The sequence below is a fragment of the Vulpes lagopus genome, chromosome 9 (genome assembly GCF_018345385.1).
Source record: "Vulpes lagopus strain Blue_001 chromosome 9, ASM1834538v1, whole genome shotgun sequence".
NCBI lineage: Eukaryota > Metazoa > Chordata > Mammalia > Carnivora > Canidae > Vulpes > Vulpes lagopus.
The window spans coordinates 68,925,015-68,952,347 of NC_054832.1; the positions used below are offsets into that span (position 1 = coordinate 68,925,015).

Below are 27,333 nucleotides of genomic sequence, written 5' to 3' on the forward strand. Positions count from 1 at the left end.
GCACCCAGTCTGTTGGCCCAGACTGCACCCGGGGCACCCAGCTCACGGCTAACACCCACCCGCGTCCAGCCTCCACCGCTTGCCAAGCCTCCACATGCCTTACTGCATTTAATCTACACAAGCACTTTGTCAAGTAGGTGTTAGTTTTATTTTAAACCAGGCAAAGGGAGGTTCACAGAAGTTATTATCTCGCCCAGGGTCATGCAGCTGGCACATTTGCCTGATTCAACTCTTCTCTCTGCAGATACCGCGGAGGTTCCCCCGGTGACACCCTTATTTCCATCCAGGTGTCTCTCCTCCAGTGCCACCCCCTCAGAGGAAGCTGCCTTAGATAGATTGCTCTGCCTCACACAGCTCTCTGTTGCTCTGTCCCCTCACCCACCTTTATCTCCCTTTGGAGCATTTATCACTAGCCCATATTATGTATATTTCCTTGTCTGGCTGTTGCTAGCATATGTATGAAGTGAGGGACTTCCACTGTCCTGCTCACGGCTAGATCCTCCTGGCACAGGGCATGTACCTGATAAATATCTGTTGGAAGGAAGAAAGGGGAAGGAAGGAAGGAAGGAAGGAAGGAAGGAAGGAAGGAAGGAAGGAAGGAAGGAAGGAAGGACATAAAGGAGGGAGGGAGGAAGGGGACTGCATTTCTCTCCAGCTTGAAGCTGAAACAGTTATAATGTTTGGCCAGGTTATCAGAAATGACAGGCAAAGGTCTGATCTATATATGGAAAACTCAAGCTCAAGGTTGCCTTGCTCAAGATTCTACAGTAAGCCACTGGTAGATCTAGGACTAAACCAACCATCTGGGATCCCTGGGTGGCGCAGCGGTTTGGCGCCTGCCTTTGGCCCAGGGCACGATCCTGGAGACCCCGGATCGAATCCCACATCGGGCTCCCGGTGCATGGAGCCTGCTTCTTCCTCCGCCTGTGTCTCTGCCTCTCTCTCTCTCTCTCTCTGTGACTATCATAAATAATAAAAAAAAAAAAAATTAAACCAACCATCTAACAGACTAAGTCATTGCCAGTTATCCCTACAGTGGCTTCCCATACCCTGCAAATTCCTTCCTCCGCTCTGTAGCTGGGAGCTGCTTTATCAAGCTTCTCAAAGTTTTCTTCCCGCCTTCCTTCCTTTCTTCCTGCAAACTCTCGCCTGAGCATCAGTAAAAGGACAACCAACACTTCAGGGGCTCCGGGAAGCAGAAGGCGGCAAGCCTGTTGAGTTGACCTCTGCCTCTTCCAGACAGAACAGGAGTACTTTTTGTAGAAGTCAAAGAATTTAACTCCTCTGTTTGTCTTGATCCTCAGAAGTAACGCCCTCCAGTGTTTACTAACCCCCATCCTTAGAAGATCCAAGAGGAATTGTTTGGAGCAGGACCCTAGTAGAGACCCTGTGAGACTCTATAGAGCAAGCCCCCAACAAGAAACCCCATGAAGGCAACAGAGTCCCTTCAGAAACTGCTCCTTCTTCTTGGCCCTTTAACATTTTACATCAGAACTTCAGCAAGAGAAGGAAAGCAGCATATATGCAAGTCCATTCCTGGCCTCTGCTTCCGGGCCTAGAAAGAAGACACCCACAAAAGTCCAAAGGCAGCAGCCTTGATGCACTAGGCTAGACCAATGTTCTGAACTCAACTGTTCTCTCTTCTTTTTTTCTTTTCTCCCCCCCCGCCCCGCCCCATATATGGTCCTTTCAACATATACACTCAGTAGAAGTGAACCTAAAAAGAACTCACTCTGAACTGAATGCTTCCATCCTTCCTCAATCGTGATGGCCCACAGGAGGCAACACAACGAAGCTTAATTGCAGGTGGCAGGCGTAGGGGGTTATAAAATGTGTGAGGCACAGCTTCACACATTTTTGTGCTTTCACTTCAAGGGGACAAACCTTTGGGAGTAGACGAGAATACCCGTTAAAGTGGATTGATTGGAGGTTCCAACGTGACTTAAAGGATTTCAAGACAGGAGAAATCACTCTTGAGGAAATCAGGAAAGATTTTATGGAAGAAGTGGCTTCTCGGGTAAATCTTGAAGGAATGGTGGAATTTTAATAGGCAAAGGTGGCATGAAGGGAAAATGCTCGAGATGGAGGGCATGACAGCTCATTGGAGACAAGAAGTGAGAATGAGGAAAGACTGCGTGAATGTGGCTAGAGTACAGGGTACATGCCCACAAACTGGAAGAGAAGGCTGCAAAGGAAGTAGGCCAGTCAAAGGCATTTGCACTTAATTTGAAAGGCAAAGGGTGTAATGATCTATGTCTACAGTGGGATACTACTCTGCAGTAAGAAGAAAGAGATTTTTAAGTTTTGATTTAATTTAACCAGTGCAAATTCAGTGCTGAAAACCGACATTTGATTCAGTTATTGGAAAATTTTAAGGTATATTTGAACAACCCGCTCAGTGAATCTTCTCTTTGAACTGTAAATCTTATGAAAGCTAAATACAAATTAAATATACCTGATTAAATTTAACTTCTAAATTAAGATGCACTGTAACTGTGAAGTACACACTAGATTTTGAAGCTCAGTATAAAGAAAGGATATAAGATATCCTATTCATCATTCTGATGTGGGTTACATGTTGCGATAATATTTTGGATTTCTTAGGTTAAATGAAAATGCTATAAAAGTGAAAACAAAAAAAAAAGGGGGGGGGGAGCCATTGAAGGTCTTGAAGCCAGGCTGTCACATGATTTAAATAATAATAATAACTTTGAGGAAGTGGGGCAGGCAGATTACAAGGGAGAGATGAGGCAGGGGGAGAAGAGGCAAGAAAATTTCACTGAAAGATTTTTTTTTTAAGAGTCGCATCAGTAATAACCTAAGTCAGGGACTCAGAAATATGTTTTTCAGTCCCCAGACGTGGCTCAGAAGTGTACTCCCTAGTTTTAGGGATATTTCCACTGGGCTAACGCTAACCTTTGCTCACTCCCCCAAATACTTCACCCTCGGGGAAAGTTATGGATTCTGTTGGGAGAGGTCAGGTCCCGTGAAGGAGCAAAGGTCACCCTGAAGGGTCCTGGACCAAACCTGACCCCTGGTTTGATTTGGAGGAAAACCTGACAAAGTTTGTTATTGCATTTTGGGCTGGAATTTACCATTGGAAATGCAGCCTTTGTCACTGACACAGGGAGAACTGTTTTGCATTTGATGACATTTTCAAAATGGTGTGAAAAAACCTTGACGTTTTTATTAGAAAATCTATAAAGCCCAAACAAATGGTTTCATGCTGCTTTGCCTCATTCTTCATAGGTTCGTTGGCAATCCATCATCTCTCCCACCTCTCCCGTGCCCTCCCACTCCCCTTGAACCCATCAGCGACAACGTCTCACCCATGAACAAAAGGACTACTCAGAGAAGCCCTTTCAACCTTAGTTGTCCTTTGCCTCTCAACTTTTACCCCTTAAATCAACTACAATCATTCCATTTTCACTGGCTCCCTTCCTGAAAGGCTGAACAGTGTTGTCACCTCCTTGCAGAAACTCTTCCCTTAACTTCTCATGACACTGAATTACAGAAGCTTGACCTGCCTTCTCTTCAGTTAGAGACAGGACTCTCTCCGGTCCCCCTTGCATGTGATGAAACATCCAGTTTAAAGCAAATAATTGGATTCAGAGCAAATAAATGAAAGTATTCTCTCTAGAAAAAAAAAAATTGCAAGTCCCTTTCATAGATTGCCATTTTGAATCAAGATCTTATCCATCCTAAATTTCAAATAAGGTAACCTATCTCGTTCGGCCTTGCTTTTGACTATGGCCCGTGCAAACTTACCCCGTGTATCAGAATGCAACTTCTTACCTATGCCTCAGTCTCCCTAAAACTAACTGTGATTTGACTTTCTCTCTCCCACCTGTGGTTTCCTCCCTGCTGACCCTCTCCCAATCTCTGCATCCCCCTCATCAGCACAGGAGCTGACACGGTAGGTTCTCAAGCATGGAGATTGTGCTCATTCATTGGACCTTGTCACTTTTTTTGCATTTTTGAATGACTCTGATGCCTCTCCCAACACCATCACCATTTGGTTCTCTCTTGGTTCTCTGCCTAGCTCCCTCATGCCTATTTTGATTAATCATCTTTTCTCCATATTCTGTTATATGCTCACCTACTCCTTTCTTTCTTCAACCAAATTTGCCTAATAGTCACAGTTGCCACATAATGTGTTGACATAAGTCTTGGGTTTTAATGTTTCCATTGAATTCTCAGAATATCCTTGGGAGGTAGGAAGGGCAGAGGTTATCTTTGGACAATTTAAAGATGATAAAATGGGGGCACCTAGGTGGCACAGTTGGGTAAGGGTTCAACTCTTAGTTTCAGTCTAGGTCATGATCTTAGGGTTGTAATATCGAGCCCCACATCAGGCTCCATGCCCAGCAGGGAGTCCACTTGGGATTCTCTCCCTCTCTCTCCCTCTGCCCACCATGCTCTTTCTCTAAAATAAATCTTTAAAGAATAAAATAATAATAATAATTATTATTATTATTATAAAGATGATAAAATGGAGGCTCAAAGACGGTAAATCCCTTTCCTAAGCTCCCTGGCTCATAAAGGGCAGAGGCAAGACCCCAGTCCTCTGCCCCCAAACCACAGTGCCTTCTTGCCATACTCGCTGTTTCACTTCCTCAATAGCCATCATTCCACCTTTTCACTTGTGATTTAGCCTCTCATCTGTCTGATCAGTCCTCTGCTTGGCTTGACTTAACCACATTGCCTCCTCTCCTCTTCATCCCCTGCCCCCCACACTCCTTTGCAGAGAACCACCAGCCAGTTAGCCACACACACTAAGCTGAGTGTGACAAGTCAGCTGTTCAGAACAGACAAGTCCTGTTCTGTCTTCGAGCAAATTCCTAGGTTTGGGTGTGAGCTCTTTAGAGCAGGTCTGTAATCTGAACTGCCGTCATCCATGGTCCCCCACCCTGCTCTCTGCCCCCTCTGCCACCCTGACACGTCAGTCTCACACAAGCCCATCATACCCCGGGATGCTGGCCGTTTGATGGTGGGTCTGTCCCCTGCATTCCCAAACTACCATGGACTGTAAAACCATGGAGGCTCATTTGTGTTTTCTTCTCATCCTCAGTGTGTTTGGTAGCACTCCCTGGGAGCATACAGATACCAGAGGGAAGAAAGAATAGAAAACCCAGCAGGAAGAGTCTCCAGCAGCACGAGAAACTACCTGTGCCAGTTCAACGGCCACCAAGTGAGACAGTCGACAAACACATACTACACGTGAAGGGAAATGCTGCCAACCAACCAACAGACTGCTTGCTTATAGGCTTTTTCTTTTTAAACTGAGACTTTTGGGGTCACATTTACTGATTCCTCCCCTAGACCAGGAACAGACCCATAGAGCAGAAAATACAGAATTACTCTAAAACACAATTAGCCAAAAGCCAGGGGCAGTAGATGGAATTCTTACAGTATGCCAAGCCATCTCCTGCACCACCAAGTGTGACAGAAGCTAAACCAGGCAGGCACACAGAGCTATTGAGAAGTGACACCCCACCCTCACCACCAGGGGCAAGCTGAAACTCAGTCAGGTATCCTGGTGTTGCACACAGCATTGAAATTCAGGTCACATAAGTTCACAGAACAAGAGTGAGTAGGTTCAAGCTTGAAGATGATGTTGGGATAGGCAGGGGGCAGGGAGGTAGTGGGTGGGCGCCAGCAAGCCCATAGCCCCGGCATGACAGAGGGCTCAGTTCTTCCCTCTGCCTGTCCTCTCAAATCTCTACCAACTACCAGCCTCAGTACTGTTAGCAAGAGTAGGACCAGCCCCCTCTGCCCTCCTATCTTATGTCCTCCCTGAAAAAGCCCTCAAGTAGGAGTCCATTATGTGGATTCTTCTTTATGCGGGAGATGGGCAAATCAAACCCTCTGTGCTTCACCTTAAAAAAAAAAAAAAAACAACATGATGCCTTCCTTCCTATTTATTCCTGAGCTTCTCAAAATCACACACACACACACACACACACACACACAGAAGCATCTTGAGGACTAGTAAGCATCCCAAGAGTGCTGAGTTCCTTTCCATGAACTCTGCATGAATAGTAGAACATCTTCTTTGACAATGACCACCTGGCTATCTAAGGCGATCCTGTACTGTTTTAAAGGACATGTCTTAGGCTCTTCTCAGCTCAAGAAGAGAGAGCTTGAGTAAAGTCATAGACTCACCTTTCCTTGGTGGCCCGGCTTCCATGGAAGGCAGACAGCGTGCCTGTGCCTGAGCCAGGCATCGTCCAATGCTCCAGGAAGACATTCCCTTCCCAGACAGGGAGCCGGGGACTTGTTCCCAGTAGCAACACAGGAGAGCTGACAATGGCTGGAGACTGGGAAAACTTCCTCCCCATTTGATTCTATTCTAATCAGCACAGATTTAACAAATGCGTAGTGTGGATGTGTGTGTGTGTGTGTGTGTGTGTGTGTGTATAAATCATACATATAAATAATATAAAATTTGTACACAGTTGCCTACATCTACATGCTTGATATATAATCTGTTTGCCCTGAGCGCATGCTCCAGACCCCAAGACAGGATTGCCTGTAGGCCTGTGTTTTAGGCAAGGATGTCCCACAGTCATTTCTAGATGCTAATTGTGATGGCTTCCAGGATTCCCAGCATGTCGGCCGGCTCTGTGAAAGCTCTTTGAGGCCTTCTCATCATTAGAATTCCCTGAGTTTTCGCTCCTTCCTAGCAAACCATCTGGCCTCTCTGTACTCCAGCTGTAGCCCCCATCCCCTGCCACTCACACCTGAGCCTTTGACATCCCCCACCTGAAGCAGATCCGTCCATCAAGAAAATCCAAAATTGCAACCAGAAATTCTGTGCCCCCAAAATCTAGATATAAAACTGTTTCTTTTCCCTTTTAATCCTCCGTTAGGTTTCATGCTTCATTTTCTTCTCAAATGCATTATTTACAGTCTTGGAACATACATTGCCATATATGGGGGGAATGTATCTACCTCCACTTAATCGGTTTGCCCAATTAGCTGAGGCCTCTTGCCTCAGTGGTAGGCCTCTTGAACATTTATAATTATCATTAAGCAAAAGAGTAGAGAAGGTCAGAGTGGAGAGGTCTCTGAGAGTCAGAGGTGGCTCGCAATCGCGTGCAGGCTCACGAAGTCTCAGTCTGCCTCTCTTCAGAAGAAGGTGGGTTGCCAGTTAGCCAGTCCTTGCTCACAGTCATTAACCCTGGCCATAGGGACAATTTGAGTGACAAAGAGTCACCAGAGCACCACTCAAAGGAACACATTACTGGTGAGGCAGGAACCTGGAAACAAAGAGAGAAAGTAAAATCCCAATAACAGGAGCTGCTACTGTGGGCCTGGTGATAGAACTTCCAAGAGATTGATCTAGTAAAAGAGGGCTTTTCACATTCCTTATCTTTGGAACCAACTCACTCTTTCCACGTATTTTTCTTCATTTTTGAGCTGATTGTTACTGCTGCCAGTTGCTAGCTTTTGTTTTAATTGAAGAAATACTGAAAAGCTATTTTGTAAAGATATTGCAAGCGATCCAAATGGTTCAGGACAGATTTCCCTTCATTTTACGAGAAGATAATTGTGAGCTTGTGTTTCAGTGACACAGGGGATGTGACCATGAGAGCAAAATCCAGACATGAGAGATAATGTCCTAAAACCACCAAGGATATGTGGCCTGAGGAGATTCACCGAGTCGATCGACCATTCGAAAGCACTGTAGCCCCCCAAAATCCTAAGCTCCTAACCGGTGGTGGCACAGCAGGGAGACAGGCATAGGACGTAAGGGACTCATGCTTTGAGATAGAAGAAAAGAAAGCCCGATTACCAAGTCAGCCAAGTGAGAGCAGCAGGACCACCCCCTCCACAAACCACAGTTGTCTTAGCAAAGTGCAGTGCAGTGACATGCGTCAACATATTTAACTAGCACTTACCAAATGCCTGCTTTATACTAGGGTTTAACATACAGTGTCTCATTCAGCCTTCTGTTATGGGCCGAATTGCGCTCCCGCCCCAAATTCATACATTAAAATCCTAATGCCCAGTATCTCAGAATGTGACTGTATTTGGAGAGGGAATGAAGGTAAAATGAGGCCATTAGGGTGGGCTTTAATCAAATCTGACTGGTACCCTTACAAAAAGAGATTAGAACACAGACATGGACAGAGACGACCACGTGAGGACATAAGGAGAAAATGGCCATCTACAAACCAAGGAGAGAAACCTTCAAAGAAGCCAATGCCACAAACACCTGATCTCAGAATTCTGACCTCTAGAATGGTGAGAAAAGGTACTTGTGCTACGGAAGCCCCCAGTCTGTGGTATTCTGTATGGCAGCCCGAGCAGGCTGATGAGCCTTCCCAACCGCCTGGGGAGGCCGTCCAGAAGCGAGGACACAAAAGCTCAGTGATGGAAAATAATTTGTCCAGAATTCCAAAACTATGATGTGGTGGAGCAGGAATGAAAACACATCATCTGGCTTTGACTCAGGGGCCTTGAAAAGACAATGGTGTTTCCCAGCCCCCAAAGACAGGAGAAGCACTAGACAAAAATATCCTCTCACCATACATAAGCAGGCATTGCTTTCAACCCACCACCCTGGAGAAGCTCCAGAGAACTTATGGATGGGGAGGTCAGTGACAGGCTGCCGTGGGGCTGACCCATCACCTCCCATTCAGGAAGGAGTGCCCTTCCAGCTGACTTCCCGGCCTGGCGAGGCTGGAGGAGCCAAATCTTAAGCAGCCATTGTGTCAGTTCCCCTCTCAGGGTTTCACATAGAGTATACCAGATAATCCTCAGCACTGCCCATGAGCCCGAGACTACTGTTATTCCCACTTTATGGATCAGAAGCCCAAGGAGGCACAGAGGTGATTGGTTCAGGGTCACCCACCAGCAAGAAGCAGAACAAGACAAAAGCCCAGGCTGGTACAAGGGCCCAAGCGCTGCCCACTGCACAAAACTGCTTCTTCTGGAGTGTAGGCACCTGGACTAGAATTCCATGCTTGGAACTTTTAGAAGAACAGCATAGGGTATTCCAAGCTGACAATATGTAAGCTAAGTTGGAAAAGATTCTGTGGCTTCGGAGGTACTGTAAATCTCTGTTCATAGTCCCAGAAGGTCAATGAGTAGCTAATGACGAAGCTGTGCTAGGGGCCTTCCCCTCCCCACGGTTCGGTAGGACTGAATTTTCACACAACAGTCCATGGAAGTCACATAAAGAACAAATTAAAGAGAGAAACCCCCACGCACACAACTTTCCAGTTGTTAAGTCTTCGTGATCCCCTCATGAGAGCCTTATGAGGTAGATGAGAAGGTATTTTTGTAATGCTCCCGAGCCCTTCCTTCTCCTAACAGGGAAAATGAGACTCAGCGAAGCAGATGATGTCCTCACAACCCAGATGATGACAGTGACGGGGCTCCTCCATGGGTTTCAGTGCCCTTTCATGACCTTCCCTACCTCTGCTCCCCACCCACCTCTGTTCTGTGAAACACGTCCAACATTCACTTCCTGGTTCTCCTCTATGTCACAGGCTAGGTTGTATGGCCTCCTGTCTTCCTCTTCTCTTTACTTCATGGTTTGTCTAAGCCTGACAAGATCTTTTGTCCATCTTAAATCTCCAGACTTTCAGGATCCTCAAAACAATATGAAATTTGCTCAGGGAAAGAAAAAAAATGCATCTCAACATCTCCATGGAAGCTTTCATGTGGTTGCAAGAGGTTCACACACCCCCGAAAGCGTGGATGCAGCTACCTAGCAACACTGCCCTACGTGTTTCCCTCTCCTCTAATAAACTTTAAGTCTTTTCTTCTCATCCATATTTCCCATGGCCTTTTTCTCTCCAACACATTTTCTGCCCTCCATTATACCGACTCAAGAGAAGTCCATGCTTCTTCCCTTCCTGTCCTGCTGGTTTCTACTTCCTGTCTGATTCTTCCAACAGTCTTCCTTTTAGGCTTCACTTCTCATGAAAAGTCTATTAAGACTCCTTCATGAGCACCTAGGTGGCTCAAGTGGTTGAGTGTCTGCTTTTGACTCAGGTTGTGATCCTGGGGTCCTAGGATCGAGTCCCGCGTTGGGCTCTGTGCAGAAAGCCTGCTTCTCCCTCTGCCTATGTCTCTGCCTTTCTCTGTGTTTCTCATGAATAAGTAAAACCTTAAAAAAAAAAAAAAAAAGACTCCCTCATGCTATCATAACACATGCAACCTGATTGTCTCTTTATTTTCTAGAACTGTGACCCCGTCACTTAAACATGCTATCTTACACTCCCACTTACTAGGAGGCCTAGAAATAGACGATGGGACATGAGAGAAAATGTGATGTAGTTACACTCGCGTAGAGCTTATAGATGAGTGACAAAGGGATAAAATCAGACCATTACCTACAAATATGACATGTTACCTTACCAACGTAGAGATGTACGGGGTTCTTGGGGAACATATAGCAAAGGGTCCTAAAGCAACTTGCTGAATGGGCTCCAGGGATTTGAGAAGGAGAGGAGAAGCTTCCATCAAAGTGGCATCTCCAACAAAACCCAAAGAATGAGCAGAGGTTGGTCAGACCAAGCAGGAAGGAGACCAACCCAGGCAGAGTGATGAGCTTGTTGGCAGCCAGCATCAGAGTGAGCGTGGCTGAGCTGAGAGCCTGCAGAACCCCACATGACAAGCTCAGAGCCTGAGGAGTGCCAGGCACACCAGCCAGATCAGGCCACCCTGAAAAGCCACCAAAAGGACTGTGCATTATATAGCAAGGGTACTAGGACCTGATAAAGGGTTTTTGATAGACAAGAGATGTGGTCTGCTATGAGGGAGGAGCTGAAAGCTTATTTCATTTTTTATACTAAATTTTTGGTTACCCAATACGTTCTCATGTTTTTCAAAAACCAGAAACATGAAAAGGCATTCTGTAAAATTTTCCCTGGCCCTCAGTTCATGTCTCTCCTAAATAGATGTCAAGTTTTCATAGTTCTTAGGAGTCTTTTTTGACTGATTTCTGCTTGTACAAGCTAATATGACTAGGAATTCTTGTTTTTCTCCTTATATATTCAAAAAGTAACATACCATGCAGTGTTCTGTCCTTGATTTTTTTAAACTACAGATTCAGAGCCCTACACCCACATTTTTCAATTCCTAAGTTTTGAGAATCTACATGTTTTTTTGGGGGGGGGGTGCAAGGGAGAGGGAGAGACAGAATCGTAAGCAGGCTCCACATCCACTGAGACAGATGCAGGGCTCGATCTCATGACCCTGAGATCATGACCTGAGCCAAGATCAAGAGTCAGGCACTTAACCAACTGAGCCACCCAGGGGCATTTGTGCCTTGATTTTTTGAGATACCTTTTGACTCTTTTGCATATTGTCAATTTAGCTCTTACATCAGTATTAATATTCGTGTTATTTACCTTTAACAAATGTAGGTCTCTCCTCCCCTACCTTCTGAGGAGCAGAAACTGTGTCTTATTCCATTTTGCATGAGGTGGATGTTCAGTTAAAGGCTGTTGAATTTTAGTAGATGATGAAAAAGTATCTTTGTTGAATGAATCAATTACTATTGGAAGGAACAAATGCTTCACCTGGCCCATTCTCTCAAATTTTTCACATTTAATTATGCCACTTTTCAAACATGCGTAAAAGTAAACGGAATACCAAATGAACCTCGTGTACCCATGCCCAACTTCAACTATTGTCAGCATTTTGGCCATCTTGATTCTCATCTCTGCCGACCACCCATCCGTTTTGGGGAAAAATGGGGCTGCAGTATTTTAAAAACCAAATTCAAGACATCATGTCATTTCCTCTACAAATACCCAGGACTGAGCCTCTTGCTGATAAAGGCTTTGATTTAAGAAGATAAGCACATGCCAACAAAATTAATAGTAGTTCTCTAGTATTGCCACCATTCCCTGATTTTCTCAAAAATGTCTTTATACAGTTGGCTTCAGGAATCGGGAGCCCCACAAAGCCCACAGATGATACTTGGTCATTGTGTTTATAGTCCTTACATCTCTTTGATGCCATCACAGCCACCTCCTCTCTTCTTCTCTCTCTCTCTTTTATGCCATTGATTTGTTAGAGAAACCAGGTCATTTGTCCTGCATCGTGTCCCACATTCTGCATTTGGCTGATTGCTTCCTTGCAGTGTCATATAACTTGTTTTCCATCCTCCATATCTTCTTGAAAGCTGGCAAGATTTGTGTTTTGAAAACTTCATCCTGGCTGCTGTGTGGAGCAGTGAATGAAGAGCAGGAGAGAGAATGACAGTAAGAGGCTATGTTGGGTCACCCAGGCAGGAGGGTGGCCTCCAGATGATCGCAATGGCACATGGCTTCAGGGGTTGCATGGACAAAGGGAAATGGGCCCATTCAACGGATGCTTAGAGACAGGACCAACAGGACTCATTGACTAACTGGAAGGCAGCATGCTTCTCAATGCTCTATTAAGAATCTGGGCCTTACCATGTTTTCTCCTGGAAAAACATTTACATGTTTACTGACATTCTTCTCACAATTATCATTTATGGCAAGTTTTAAGGGCATACAAAGTTGTAGTATTATTGTTGGTATTAAATTTTATTGCTGTGGCTTTAAAACATAAACAAAAATAATTCCTTAAGTAGTTGGAAATTGTAATGATACTCTTGGGATTGGATTTTACTGCCATGGATACTGTAAAGCACAAAGATAATAAATTTAAATTGCAGTATTAGTATTGGGAATATATTTTATTACTTTGGCCAGAACACAAAGAAGCAGGATTCATAACTCTTGTTTTTTCCCAGCAGTGCGTTTATATGCAACGACGCTGGGTCTGGTGTGGGGAGGATCAGAGGTCACCAGCATCACAGTTCGTGTGACCAGGCAAGAAGCCAGGCCAATAGGATAAGGTATAGAAGAGCTTAATTCTTACAGGTGGTTAGGGCACTGGAGAGAAGCAGATCAAGTGAGGAGGAAGAGATGCACGTGGTCACATGGCATTGAGAAAGGTTCATCTGGCAGGAATTGCTACGAACCCCATTTCACCAAAGTGGTTCTGCACCCCACCCACCAGCACACCCCATGGCTTCACATGCTCACCATTTGAGTCCACTTTTGTTTTTGTTTTTGTTTTTTTAATTTTTTTTTTAATTTTTTATTTATTTATGATAGTCACACAGAGAGAGAGAGGCAGAGATACAGGCAGAGAGAGAAGCAGGCCCCATGCACCGGGAGCCCGACGTGGGATTCGATCTCGGGTCTCCAGGATCGCGCCCTGGACCAAAGGCAGGCACCAAACCGCTGCGCCACCCAGGGATCCCTTGAGTCCACTTTTGAAGACAAGTTCTACACACCAAGGATTGTTTTAGGTTTGGGTGTTGAATGGTCTGGCACTTTGTGGACACTGCCCATGACTTCCTCTGTGTCCATCTTACTATAAGCCTAGCCAAAAACCTAGAACTTGTTCCTAATGCTCCTTTTCCCTGCCCCTGCACATTGTCAGTCATTGGCCCTGCCCATCCTGCCTACTCAGTATGCGTCTCATCAGTCGCCATCTGTCTACCCCATCTCAGTCCACCATCAGCTCTCACTGGCATCTCATTCCAGCCACTGCTCCAAATCCCCCTTGCTGTCCACCCTCCATGCTCATCAAAGTAATAACAATCATCATTTACTGATCATTAATAATGTGCCAGGGCCTGTGCTAAGCATCTTATAGCAGTATCTCATTTGACCCTCACAGCTTCCCTATGAAGGAGGGATAACTCTTCTTTCAGAAGTTATTAAACTGAGTTCACACATTAAATATCAAAACACATCATGTACTTATGTAAATCACCAGACAAAAGAAGAAAAGAAATCTTAGGTCCTTCCTTGATCCTCAATACTCCCTGTCGCCATTTCTTCCTCCTTTCCTTCCTTCCCTCCTTCAACAAATAAGCCCCTTGGTATGAAACACAAGAGCACTACCAGTTTCTCCAGACTCATCCATCACCTGGATCCCAAGTAACCACAGCTCTCATTAACAAAGTAACTTGCAGTTCTTGGTATGCCATTTACTCCTGTCCTTTCTCTTATCTAGAATGTAACCTCTTTCCCTGTCATTGTCTAACTACCGTTTATCTTTCAAGATTTATTTTAGACATCATCATCACCAGGAAGCCTACTTTTAAACTATGCACTTCAAAATACCCATGAGCACACAGCCTGCTTGTACACATAGGCACGTGTGCTTGAGCATACACACACACACACCCATACACACACACACACACACACAGCTCTCTGTAGCTATCCTCTTGGATCCTACTGTACCCCCTACTGTACCCTATCAGGGTGCTTATCATACTGTATTGGGACCATCTGCTTTATCTTAGAAACACATGTAGCCTGTAATTTACCTGAGGGCAAGGACTATGTCTTGTTGGTGAATTCCCAGAATCCAACACCTGAATTCAGCACACACGGTAGATGCTCAGTGGCCTTTGCTGACTAAATGCATGAACAAATGAACAGTATAAGATACAATGATTTCAACAGTAATTTTATTTTTTAAGATTTTATTTATTTATTTCAGAGAGAGAGGAAGAGGAGAGAGAGAGAGCGCACAAGCATGAGCAGGGAGAGGGGCAGAAGGAGAAGAAGCAGACTCCCCATTGAGCAGAGAGCCCAACATGGGGCTCAATCCCAGGACCCCAGGATCCTGACCTAAGCTGAAGGCAGATGCTCAACCACTGAGCCACCCAGGCGCCCCTCAACACTAATAATTAAAACAGTAAGACACGGGGCACCTGGGTAGCTCAGTGGTTGAGTGTCTGCCTTTGGCTCAGGTCATGATCCATGGGTCCTGGGATCAAGTGCTGCATCAGGTTCCCTGCATGGAGCCTGCTTCTCCCTCTGCCTATGTCTCTAACTCTCTCTGTGTGTCTCTCATGAATAAATAAATAAATATCTTAAAAAAAAAACAATAAAACATAAGCCTTTTGAACCTGAAAGGAATATCAGACTTTTATTCAGTTTCAGGAATTATATTTATATACTATGTTTCAAATTCATTCTCCAATTACTCACCTGTTTTCATTCTAAAACCCAGCAAAGGGTTACCTATAAACTCATGGCAGAATATAATTGGTGGAGAATACGCAATTCCTTTCCACGCACTTTAGTGAGTGCATGGAAAATAGCACCCTGGCAACCACACAAATAAATATTGGGAGTGACACGTACCATGTTATAGCAAACTCGGAATGCAGCAAGTAGTCAAAGAAATTAGAAGGTGTCGTAAGTTTGAATCCTCCCAAATGCCAGTCGGCCTAACTTCTATGAGCTTCTTGTTTGGAGGGATAACTCCTCCATTCTCAAGTTACGTGAAGCTCTTTTCTTTGTAGCTGGCCTTTTCTGAGGTCATAAACTTCCAGAACCAGAGTATGGAATTCAGAAACATGGAACGCGAGAGAGGCCTGACAGGAACCAGGCCTCTGACCATGGCCCGTTCCTGCCTCTGTTTCTGTTTCCATAGAAATGACCATCTGATCAGCTGAAATAAGTTCAAGATTCCTTTACTTTGTTTTCCTTTCTTCTTCCTTTGGAGATAACCCCACAAGGTTTGGCCAATTGGAAAAAATGGGCTTGTTGGCTCCAAGTCACCATGTTGGAGAAGTTAAATATTCTCCCAGCAGCGACAGCATGCTTCTCCTCCAGCTACACATTGGTCAGCTCCTGTGATGGCTACCACCCACCCCACCACCACCACCATCTGGGGTGAGGTGCTCACAACCTTTGAATCACCAATCATCTTCCAAGTCACTTCCGGCAGTTGGATAACCTTTATGACTGCACACGTTGCTGGGCATTCAGGATGGTCCCTATCAAACTGAGATGAATGTGTTTCCTAATGTCTGTTTTTATTACATTAGGCTGGGAAGATGAAATCAAAAGAACTACTTTCAACAAAAATGTCCTGTGTGGACAGTTCAATACTCTTTCTACAGGCCCCGGTGATTGCCCTCATTGTATGCGGGATAAAGGCTAAACGCGCAGCTACCCGCTAGTTTGACAAGGCTGTTCTCCCGCCAGCAGGTTGCTCAGACTTTTTTTTTTTCATAGCAGCCCTCTGATTCCACCAAACCCACTGGATTAACAAAAACCTGAAAGCAAAATAGCACAAAATGATATCCCCCACATGCACCACTATTAGACTTTGCAACCTACAATTACACCAGTTCAATCTAAATGCCCCCAAACATAATTTCATTAATGCCAGCCATTTCAGAACTGGTAAATATTTTCTCTTCTTGGATTTTCTCTTATTATGGGTCTTCAGCCGAGAATGATGAAGCAGATAGGCACAGGCCACCCAAACAATGTAGTGGGGGAACCAACCGCCCAGTCAAGATGACAGGAGAGTGAGGGGCTGGTAGAGGAATGAAGAGGGAAACTGAGAAACTCAATTTGGAGAGAAAAAGGGGGGAGGGAACAAACAAGCAGAGGAGAAGAGGGAAGGGGATGGAGGAGGAATTCTGTGGGCAGATACACAGAGCTGTGCCCGGGACCGCACGCCCGTGGCTGGCATCGCCTAGGGAGCTGGGAAGTGCAGTCCAGCAAAGCTGCACTCCACCTGGGCCTCAGAGCTGCTTTTAAAGGCCAGCCTTCAAGATGTCCTATGGTCTCCGACTCAAACCCTTTAAAGAGATTTCCTCCTGTGATAGAATCCTTAGACTGATACAGATGCACAGTGGGTCGTTAATTTACTTTATCAGAGAAAAAAAATTGTCCTAACATTCTTAGCTGATCCAAAATCTGCCTTCTGTAAAACAGCTTTCCGGGGTTGGCAGAGAATTAGGAGGAAGATTGCAGAGCTTGGGCACAGCCCGGCGACACATGTGTGCTCTTGGGCAGCCCCGCGTCGGCAAAGAGAGGGCAGGACACGTGCACAGTGGATCTCAATGGGTGACTCGTTTCGGGGGCATTGCGATGGTCCAGAGGAGGGATCAGGGAAAGACAAAGACCTCGATTTTAGTAGCGGCTTTGGCACTTGTGAGCTGGACATGGGGGAAGCTCAAGTGTGTGAACCACCATTCGGTCAACTGGAACAAAGAAAAACAGCACCTGCCTCATAGAGTTCCCGTGACAACTACATGCCATGGGACAGGTAAGGTGCTTCACACAGGTCTGGCCACACACCTGCCCTCAAAAGAAGGTTGGATAGTATGATTTGCAGTATAATAAAGAGTGATATGACTAGAACCAGAATAGACTCCCCTTTGGGAATCTTTGGGAGTGGGAGGCCCGGTGGCTCAGTGGTTGAGCAACTGCCTTTGGCTCAGGTCATGATCCCAGGGTCCTGGGATTGAGTCCCACATCGGGCTCCTGCATAGAGCCTGCTTCTCCCTCTGCCTATGTCTCTGCCTCTCTTTCTGTGTCTCTCATGAATAAATAAAATCTTTAAAAAAAAAAAAAAAGGAGCCTATGGGAGTAAGTGAAATGGGTTAAAACCAGGTTTAGGGTTTTAATTCTCATCAGCAGATACTGAGACTTGAAGCCTCATTGGGGGCGGGGGGGGGCAGGTAGCAACTTTCTAAAATGGGGTGAGGTACTAGAATGGGAAAGATGTTCTAGACACCTGGGGATTCCCCTCTATACGGTCCCTTCATGCTGCTGAGGATGCAAGTTTGCACCTGTGAGGAAGAGAAGCACCCAGGAAGTGTTTCCAGGGGTGTGGGGGATCAGAATGCAGGTGGGGTTGAAGTCAAGGAGCTGGGAAAGAAATGGCTGGAATGCAGGTTAAGCTGGAAGTTCTTTCCAGAACAACAAAAGTCTCCTCCTGGAAAACGTCACATCCTAACTTCGGGGGCAGCTCTGGCAGGAGGAAGAGCACCTGCCCACACGTCCCTCGGGCAGAGCATGAGGGGAAGCAGGGGGTCTTTGGTTATTGTGCACGCTGAGCTGAGCGACCAGCTGGAGTTCACGGGCATTGTGCTAGCCTGGATTTCACACTGTTTGCACAATTATGAAACAACAGACAACAGAAAAGGTGCCAATTCACTCTTCAAAGGCACACGGACGCCCCTTGTTCCTAGAGTTGGTGTGCGGCACTCAGACATCACAAACACTGTGCCCACTTCCCTCTCTCGGGGGATCCTCATTCAGAGCCCTTCCTTAGGGGCATCCCCACACCCCCGTCCTCTGGATGGAGAAGCAGCTCCTGGCTGGAGCCATCTAGGCCCCAGGATCACCACACATTTTTGTGGCAGCAGAGCCTTTTGCGAACGCTGGCCCCTGGGCTCTGCCCTCCCTGGCTGCTGGGGAAGGAAAGCAGCTGCATCCCAGAAAACGAATCCACTCAACAAACAATGCAATGCCCCGACTAGTCATAATGAGGTCTGGTTCAAATGTTGGCACACACACAAAATATTAATTAAAATAACGTGCATGATAAATAATATTGGGATCCAAAGCACAGGCTCCTCTAAAATCACAGTTGGTAATTATGTGAGAGGCTGCTAACACACACTCAGAATTCCAGTGTTGCTTACATGACAAAATTAGTCTCAGGGAGGTGACCTTGAGAGGTCGTCTCGTGCGAGTATCCTCCTGCTTAGAAACTGAACGATGTCTAAACAACACTGCAAGACGAGCATTCGTCCTCAGTTCCAAGGGCTAAGGGAAGAAATTCCTTAAGAACTCAACAATTCAATTTAATAACAAATATTTGAGCACCGGCTGGTGTAAGACTCTCTACTTATCACTGGGGATAAGGGGTAGGGTGCAGGGGGAGCCACAGTTCACATTTTTAAGAAGTAGCTGGTTAAGGGGAGCTTGGGTGGCTCAGTCGGATGAGCGACCAACTCTCCATTTCAGCTCAGGTCCATGATCTCAGGGTCGTGAGATCAAGCCCCAGGCTCAGTGCTGGGCGTGGAGCCTGCTTAAGACTCTCTCTCTCTCCCTCTCCCTCTGCCCTTCCCCTCCTCCACCTCTCCCTCTCTTAAAAAAAAAAAATGGAAAAAGAATAGTAACTAGTTATTGGTTAACACCTCTCCTAGATAAAAAGTCCTTCTATATCCCTCACCTAAATCTTTCATGCTGCTATTAAAAACCAGTGCCACTCGTTTAAGTCCTTGACTGAGGACCTCACAGGATTCCAATTCTAGTGCTTCCAGGGTCTTTACCAGGTACCACGGACTTCAGGGTAGGCTGACAACAGGTAAGTATCCCCAGTACTGCTCATTACTGAGATACTGACCTGAAGTTCCCCACCAACTCCCAACATAATGAAGCAATTGTGCACCATCGACTTTATCTAGACCTTTTAAATTATTACCAAATTTGACATTCATTGCCCCAGTTAATCCAGAAGCCTAACTGGGAAAGGAAAAGACCTCATTATCCTAATTCCGAAACCATTTTCTATTTGTGGCTCAGTCAACATTTCGGCATCTCGTTAAACGTATTTAATTTCATTCCCTTAACAATAACCCACGTACCACACCAGTGACCACAACTTCGGCATCCCAGCCCCTAAATTCTATTAGTGTTCAGGAAGCCTCATGGTCGCAACATAATGTTCAATCAGTGCAGAGAAATTAATTAAATTAAAATTATTTTTATTGTGATTTAATTAGCTTGATTTAATTACTTTGTTCACGGACTGAGCATTCTGTTTACAGCCAGATCCCGGCTCTCATTCGTGGCATGAATGTTCCCACAGAATTACATATTTTCTCTGTTCAGCCATTGGAGCGGGCTGGGGGAGTTTGCCAGAAACTCACGATTTATCACAATCAGCATCATCACAAATTATAGGAAGCATCCAGCAATATGATAACTTCTAAATGAAGTGTCTGAAAGCAGGTCATACCAGCAGCCTCGGCTGTTAATCCGTCATATTTCATAGTCAACCTGACACCCTGTCCAATTTGCTGTGCCTGCGTTATCGCTGGGCAGCTCCTGTGAGCTGCTGCCTCTCGGAGGGCCCGCCTCGGGGTGCCCGGCTCCCACGCAGGCTGCGGACCTGCCTGGCCCTCCGCGGCCTCCCCTAGCCCTGGCTCCACGCAGCGGCCACTCACCCTGGCACTGCTACTTCCTCTTTCTCTGAGCCGGGGTCCTGCGCCCAAGGTTCACCGTCTGAAATTCAGTATTTCCTTCGACCAGGGGATGTAGGCAGCAAACCACAGAGCATTAGCCGTCCCTGGGACTTGGTCTCAGGGAACACCAGCTATTTCCACGACTACATTGCAGTTACTGTCCACATCTTGGAATACTTTGATCACTACTTGAAAACAATAGCAAGTATTAGACCCCACAGGAGATCATGCGCGTTCTCAACCTTCTTTATGGCAGGCCACTCCACAATACAGTGTGTGATTCCAGCTGGCCGGACAACAGTGCCCTTCCTATTGGTGTCTCTCAAAAATGAAATCAGTTCAGGATGCCTGGGTAGCTCAGAGGTTGAGTGTCTGCCTTTGGCTCAGGTCATGATCCCAGGGTCCCACATCAGGCCCCCCACAGGAAGCCTGCTTGTCCCTCTGCCTATGTCTCTGCCTCTCTGTGTGTGTCACTCATGAACAAATAAATAAAATCTTTAAAAATAAAAACAATAAATTCATAAATAAAGAAAATCAGCTCTAACTTGCCTGTATCAGAAATGTATTGTCTTGATGAGTGCACTCAAGGCTGTATGGAGCTGTTTTTTCATGTTCTAACAACCATATTTCAATAGTTGGGTTTCTCCATGGTCTTAAGTATTTTATTTTACGATCTGAAACCATGTTGCTGAGAATGGAGCCATAGGCTTTGCCAGACTGCTCTAACGAAAGAAGCCTGAACTTTTCATTCCCTGTATGAGTTTTCTGCTGTAACAGAGAGATACGACCTTGGTGGTTTCAGGCAACAGAAATGTATATTCTTTTATGATTCTGGAGGCAGAAGTTCAACCTTCTTCTCACTCGGCAGAAATCAAGGTGTCATCGGAGCTGTTCTCCCTCTGGAGGCTCTCGAAGAGAGTCGATCTCTTGCCTCCTCTAGCTTCTAGTGGCTGCCAGCAAGCCTTTTGCTTCTGGCCACCTCCTTCCTCTCTCTGCCTCTGTCTTCACATCACCTTCTCCTCTTTTGTGTGTATGATCTCCCTCTGCTTCTGTCTTATAAGGACACTGTTGATGGCATGTAGGGCCCACCTGGATAATGCAGGGTAATTTCCCCATCTCAAGGGTCTTAACTTAATCACACCTTCAAAAGCTTATTTTCTCCTAAATAAGGGAACATTTACAGATCCCAGGGATCAGAGCCTGATCTTCTGGGTGCCACCATTCAGCCCACTAGTCTCTATGCTTATTTAATTCTTTCTTTTTTAAGATTTTATTTATTTATTCACGAGAAACAGAAAGAGGCAGAGATATAGGCAGGGGAGAAGCAGGCTCCTTGTGAGGAGGACTTTCAGGACTCACTCCCTTCACCCCAGGATCATGCCCTGAGCAAAGGCAGACACTCAACTGCTTGGCCACCCAGGCATCCCAATGCTTACTTAATTCTTTACTGGTTGTACAGTTCTGGCCTTCAGGAAGGGGCATAAAATTATCTCAAAGATGTGACAAAATTGGCACCAAATCAAAATAGATATTGATGCCAACACCCATTAAAGTCATTAGATAAAAGTTCATGAGATGGTTAAAGAGAAACACAAGGCCTTTGAAAAACAAAGTTTTCACCAAGGCCTAGGAGAGAAACAGGACCTCTTTCTTCACATCCAGATGAAGAAAGCACAAGCTTCGCAAACTTTGCCACTGGAACACCCTTGGTTTTGGGCCCCTACCCGTCCCAGAGAGCTAAGGCGGGTAGCTCTGCTTGCCCCTCCTCCGCCTCTCATCCTGCCCCAAGGGTGCCGTATTTATGTGTTCTGCACAGTGTTGAATGAGGAACTTATGTCACTGACCAGAAGTGAAAAAGGGCAGGGACTGTGTGTTTTTCAATTAAATAGAACAAGAGGAAGTGAGTGTTAACTTTAACATGAAATACTTAAGCTACAGATTAGAGCTAAATCCCTATGGGCAGGTAGGTGTGCCAGACCAGTTTATTGCTAAAAGAAGTTCTATACCCGCCTCTTCCAGAATCATGAAAATGGTGGATGAGTTGACCCAGGGGCAGCCTGATGTCATTCTCTGGTCTAGACATCAGACCTGGCTTCCTGCCCCAGCTATGCCTCTTCTCATGTGATGTCATTCACAAAACCCAACCTCACCAAGCACCAGTCTCCTCATCTGGGGCAGATAGATTACTACAAACATGAAAAACCATTTCATTGGTGTGGATCTTGACTGTCTCATGATCTCTCATGAGAGATCAAACAACTCAGTGATTTTCGTTTGCCATCTTTACCATAGACTACATGGGCTCCTTAAAGGCAGGCCTGGCTCTTCTGGGTGCAGCTCTGAGCATATTGCCTGGCACACAGAGAACCCTCAATAAATATTCCTTTACTTGAACTGAATGCCTGCCTTACCTGACTCACAAAGTGATATTGGTCACACTTTGATTCATGCCCCGGAGATCTGGCCAAGGGCCTGCTAGGGCAGCTTCGGTTACTCCTTTGCTCTACCCCGTGGCCTCCTCCTTGCCCTGGCCAGCGGCAGCATCTACATCTGCCTGTTAAAGCCAGGAGAAAGGGCCTGCATTGCATTGCTATGCTAGCCAGCTCTCCACTCCTGCCCCCAGCATCCTCCAGAAAATAAAAACAAATAAAAACATTTAACCAACAACAACAACCATATATATATATATATATATATATATATATATATATATATATATACATATGGCATGCTACTTCTGGAGGTAACTTGGAAATGCTACACAGACAGAAAGTATCAATATTGTGGTGGATCCTGTTCCTCTTGCACAAAGGACCCTTTTGCAAGTTTCCTTCCAGACATATGACACCTTCGCCCCCTTTAAAATTAGCCTCAGAGAATGCCCTTTTGCACTGGGAATGAGTAGACAGAGGTCTGCGTTGCTCATGCTCTCTAATTCAGAGGGCAGGCCCTAACTTGCAAACCTTGGTGCTCTCCAGCAGACTGGGAAGACATTTGAGATGATCTAGTTCAACCTCCTCTCTTTAGGGAAAAGAAAACTAGGGACACCTGGGTGGCTCAGTGATCGAGCATCTGCCTTTGGCTCAGGTCATGGTCCCAGGGTCCTGGGATTGAGTCCCTGGCTTCTCTCTTCGCCTATATTTCGGCCTCTCTCTGTGTGTCTGTCATGAATGGATGAATGAATGAATGAATGAATAAATTTTTTTGAAAAAGAAAACTTAAGAGTTATCCATCGTCATAGGGCTTATTAGCACCAAAGCATGCAAGCAAGCAGAACCCGCTTCTACTGTCTTCCAGTCCACTGTGGTCTCCATTCTCTTGTGCTCTTCCCTGAACCCAAGGCCTTCACTTGGCCTTGCAGATCTGGCTCAGTGCACTACCTCACAGCTGAGTGTTCCAAGCTGCCCTAGTAGGCTGAGTTACGGACTCCCTTCACACGTTGGGTGGTGAGAAACTATGTAGAAAAACCATGACAAGGTAATCTGATGTAGAATATTTTGGTAGTGTGATTTTGTAGTATGCCATTTTAATTCCCTCTTCTTGTATTTTTTAAAGTTATTTTATTAGTCATATCTTAGAGGTTACAGTTAACATCTTAAACTTGTAACAACTTAATTTGAGTAATACCAACCAAGTCTCAAAAGTATACAAACACTGTGTTCATAATATCTCCATCTCTCCCCCTTTACATGGTTATTGTCACAGATTGCACCTTTATACATTGTATGCCCATTAACATACACTTATAATCATTGTTTGTTGCATTTGCCTGCTAATCACACAGGAGGGCCACCTGGGTGGCTCAGTGGTTGAGCATCTCCCTTCCGCTCAGGTTGTGATTCAGGGTCCTGGGATTGAGTTCCACATCAGGCTCCCTGTGGGAAGCCTACTTCTTCCTCTGCCTACATCTCTGCCTCTCTCACTGTGTCTCTCATGAATAAATAAATTAAATCTTTAAAAATAAATAAATAAATCATATAGGAAAAAGAGAGAAGTTGTAAACCACAACAAAAGTGCAATGATACTGGATTTTATAGTTAGTTATATAGTTACCTTTACCTATGTTTTTGTGTTTTTTTCTAATGACTTTGATTTAGAGCCTACTGTCCTTTCATTTCAGCCTGAAAGGCTCCCTTTAACATTCATCATACACAGCTGATTTACTAGTACTGAAATCCCTCGGCTTTTGTTTGTGTGGAAATGTCTTAATATCTCCCTCATTCTTGAAAGATAGTTTTCCCAGATATAGGATTTTCAGTTTTTGGGTTCTTTCTTTCCAGACTTTAAATATGTCATCCCACTGCCTCTGGCCTCCATGATTTTTGAAGGGAAATAAGTTGTTAATCTTACTGTGGATCCCTCAAACATGGTAAGTCCTTCTCTCTTGGTGCTTTCAAGATTATCTCTTCATCTTCGTGTTTTAATAGTTTGACTATAATGTGCTTCAGTGTGGGTCTTTTTGAGTTTCTCCTGCATGAAGTTCATTGAGCTTTTTAAACATGTATATTCATGTATTTTTTTCAGATTTGAGAAATTTTCAGCCATTATTTATTCAAATTGTTTTCTTCCCTTTTCTTTCTTCTCCTAGGACTCCTTCCCAAAATGTGTATATTAGTATGTTTCATGCTATTACACACATCCCTCATGCTCAGTTCACTATTCTTCATTTTCTTTTCCTTTTGGTCCTCAGACTACAAGTTCATTGACCCTTTTTTTCCTGCTCAAATCTTCTATTTAAACTCTCTAGTGAGTCTTTCATTTCAGTTATTGTTCTATTCACCTCCAAAATTTCTGTTTGGCTTCATCTATCTCTTTGTTGATATTCTTATTTTGTTCATGCATTGTTTTCCTGATTTCTTTTAGTTCTCACTGAACAGAGTTAAGACAGCAGATTTAACATCTTTGACTAATCATTCCAATGTCTGGGACTCCTCACAGATGATTTCTATCAAATTTTTTTTCTCCTGCAAATGGGCCATATTTTCCTGGGTTTCTTCAGGTTTTGTTTATTTTTTGGTAGATTTTGTATTGTTGAGAACTGGACCTTGAGTATTAAATTATGGTAACTCTAGAGATTTAACTCTCCCATCCCTTTAGAATTCCTGAATTTTATTTGTTGAAAGCTAAAGCCAACTGTTACTTTTCCAGACTATTTTCGCAACATGTGTATTCCTTGTTTTGTGTGGTGCCTGATATTTCTGTTCTATCTGTAATCAGCTGGTAACCTGACAAAGATTTCCTTAAATGTCCACCTTTCAAAAGGGGTGAAGGGCAGAAAAAAAACAAACTGTTCCTGTCTGTTGAAATCCTTTCAGAGGCTGCTTCATTCCATAAATGGGCTGAAAGTTCCTGCCAACTCAGTCATTGTTTTGTTGAAGGGACAGATTCCTAGAGCTTTCTACTCTGCCATTTTTATGATGTCATCCAGTAGTGATTGATTTTAATTTAGAAACTATAGAGAGAAAATAATAATTAATTCAAAGTCCAAAGTACACGTGTTTCCCAAACATGAAAAAACATTTCATCCATGTGGATCTTGACTGTCTCATGGTCTCTTATGAGACATAAAACAACCCAGTGATTTTTGTCTGCCATCTTTAAGACATATATATTCTAAAAATCCCTCTAGGAGGCAGGCAAAGTATAAAACTTGCTGGAAGCATGATCTAGAAAAATCTTCGACCTACAAAAGTCTAGCAGGAGGGTCAGAATTGAAAGATCAAAGTGATATTGCTAAATAAGAGACATCTTCTAGAGCATGAAGAGGGAAAGCCAGTCCTCAGGATCAAAGAATGCTTGATCAAGAGAAACACTGAGTCTGACCACAAAGGAGTCCCCAACCTCCCGGTACTTACTCTATGCACCCTACACTTAACATTCAGCCACCTGGCAGCTTCTAGCATCCTCATCTTATGGTTCTGTTTGGTCACTTAACTTAAATATCATGTGTACTTTGCTCTCACGCAATTAGACCTCTCTTGAGAACAAGAATAATTTCTTAAACATTATAATTAAGCTAAAGGAGGAAGAAGGAGAAGAAGGAAGAGGGTATGGGGAAGGGTGTATTCATTTCCTGGGGCTGCCATAACAAATTACCACAAACTTAATGGTTCAAAACAACAAAAAATTTATTCTCTCTGGAGACTAGAAGTCAAAAAAATCAAGGTGCCAGCAAGAAAGTACTCCCTCCAAAAGCTATGAACTTACCTTGCTTCTTCTAACCTGGGGCCTGGTAGCTCCAGGCATTTCTTGTCTCATGGTAGCATAACTCCTGTCCTGCTTCTGTCTTCTCATTGCCTTCTCCTCTGTGTATCTCTCTCCATTCTGGTCCTCTTACACAGATATCAATCACTGGATTTAGAACCTACCCTAAATATAAGATAATCTCATCTCAAGATCCTTAATTTAATTGCCTCTGCAAAAACCTATTTCCAAATAGGATCACATGTACAGGTACTATGGGTGTGGTATAATACAAAAATATATTTGGTCTTTGTCCCCAGTTCCTGACACAGAGCTCTTAAAACCCTTGGGATTTCCTGAGAGATAGAGTGTGTTTGTTATTCATAATGTGCCTGTTTCAATGACACTGGAGTTTTATGCTAATGAGGTAACTTAGGGCCTCTTGATACCCTCAGCATAGGACTAGTCACCAGAAAAACCAAGTGATTGGAGACTTGGAACTTTCAGCCTCACCCATCAATCTCTTGGAAGGTGAAGGTAGGAAGGCTGGAAATTGACCTCTATAAAAACCCTTCAACAATGTGATTCAGAGTTTCCAGTTGCTGAATACATCAGGGTGATGGGAGGGTGGCACCACCAGAGAGAGCATGGAAAGTCCCTACCCTTGGTTCACACCTTGCCCTGTACATCTCTTTCATCTGGCTATTCCTGAAGTTATTCTTTCAAGTAAACCAATAAACATAGGTAATCTGTCTTCCTGAGTTCTATGAGCCATTCTAGCCAATTATCAAACCTGAGAGGGGTTTGTGAATAGCTTCCATTTATACCTGGTCAGTCAGAAATCTGGGTGGCCTGAGACTCACAACCGGCATCCTAAGTGGGGCAGTTTCATGTGGCTGAGTCCTTAATCTGTGGGGTCTGCACTAACTCTGGGTAATACATGTTGGAATGTAACGGAATTGTTGGACAACCAGTTTTAGTGTTGAAAACTAGAGCACTGGGCAGCCCTGGTGGCTCAGTGGTTTAGTGCCGCCTTCAGACCAGGGTGTGATCCTGGAGATCCAGGATCGAGTCCCATGTAGGGCTCCCTGCATGGAGCCTGCTTCTCCCTCTGCCTGTGTCTCTGT

The 27,333-nt window shown here is 44.7% G+C and overlaps 1 long non-coding RNA gene across 1 annotated transcript in view; it reads right to left on the bottom strand.

The window, feature by feature from the left end:
- The window catches only part of LOC121498447, a 47,214-nt gene that overhangs the window by 18,829 nt on the left and 1,052 nt on the right, over window positions 1-27,333 (bottom strand). The window contains exon 2 of the long non-coding RNA XR_005989785.1: window positions 26,231-26,392. This is a non-coding gene — a long non-coding RNA (uncharacterized LOC121498447). The remainder of the gene's footprint in view (window positions 1-26,230; window positions 26,393-27,333) is intronic.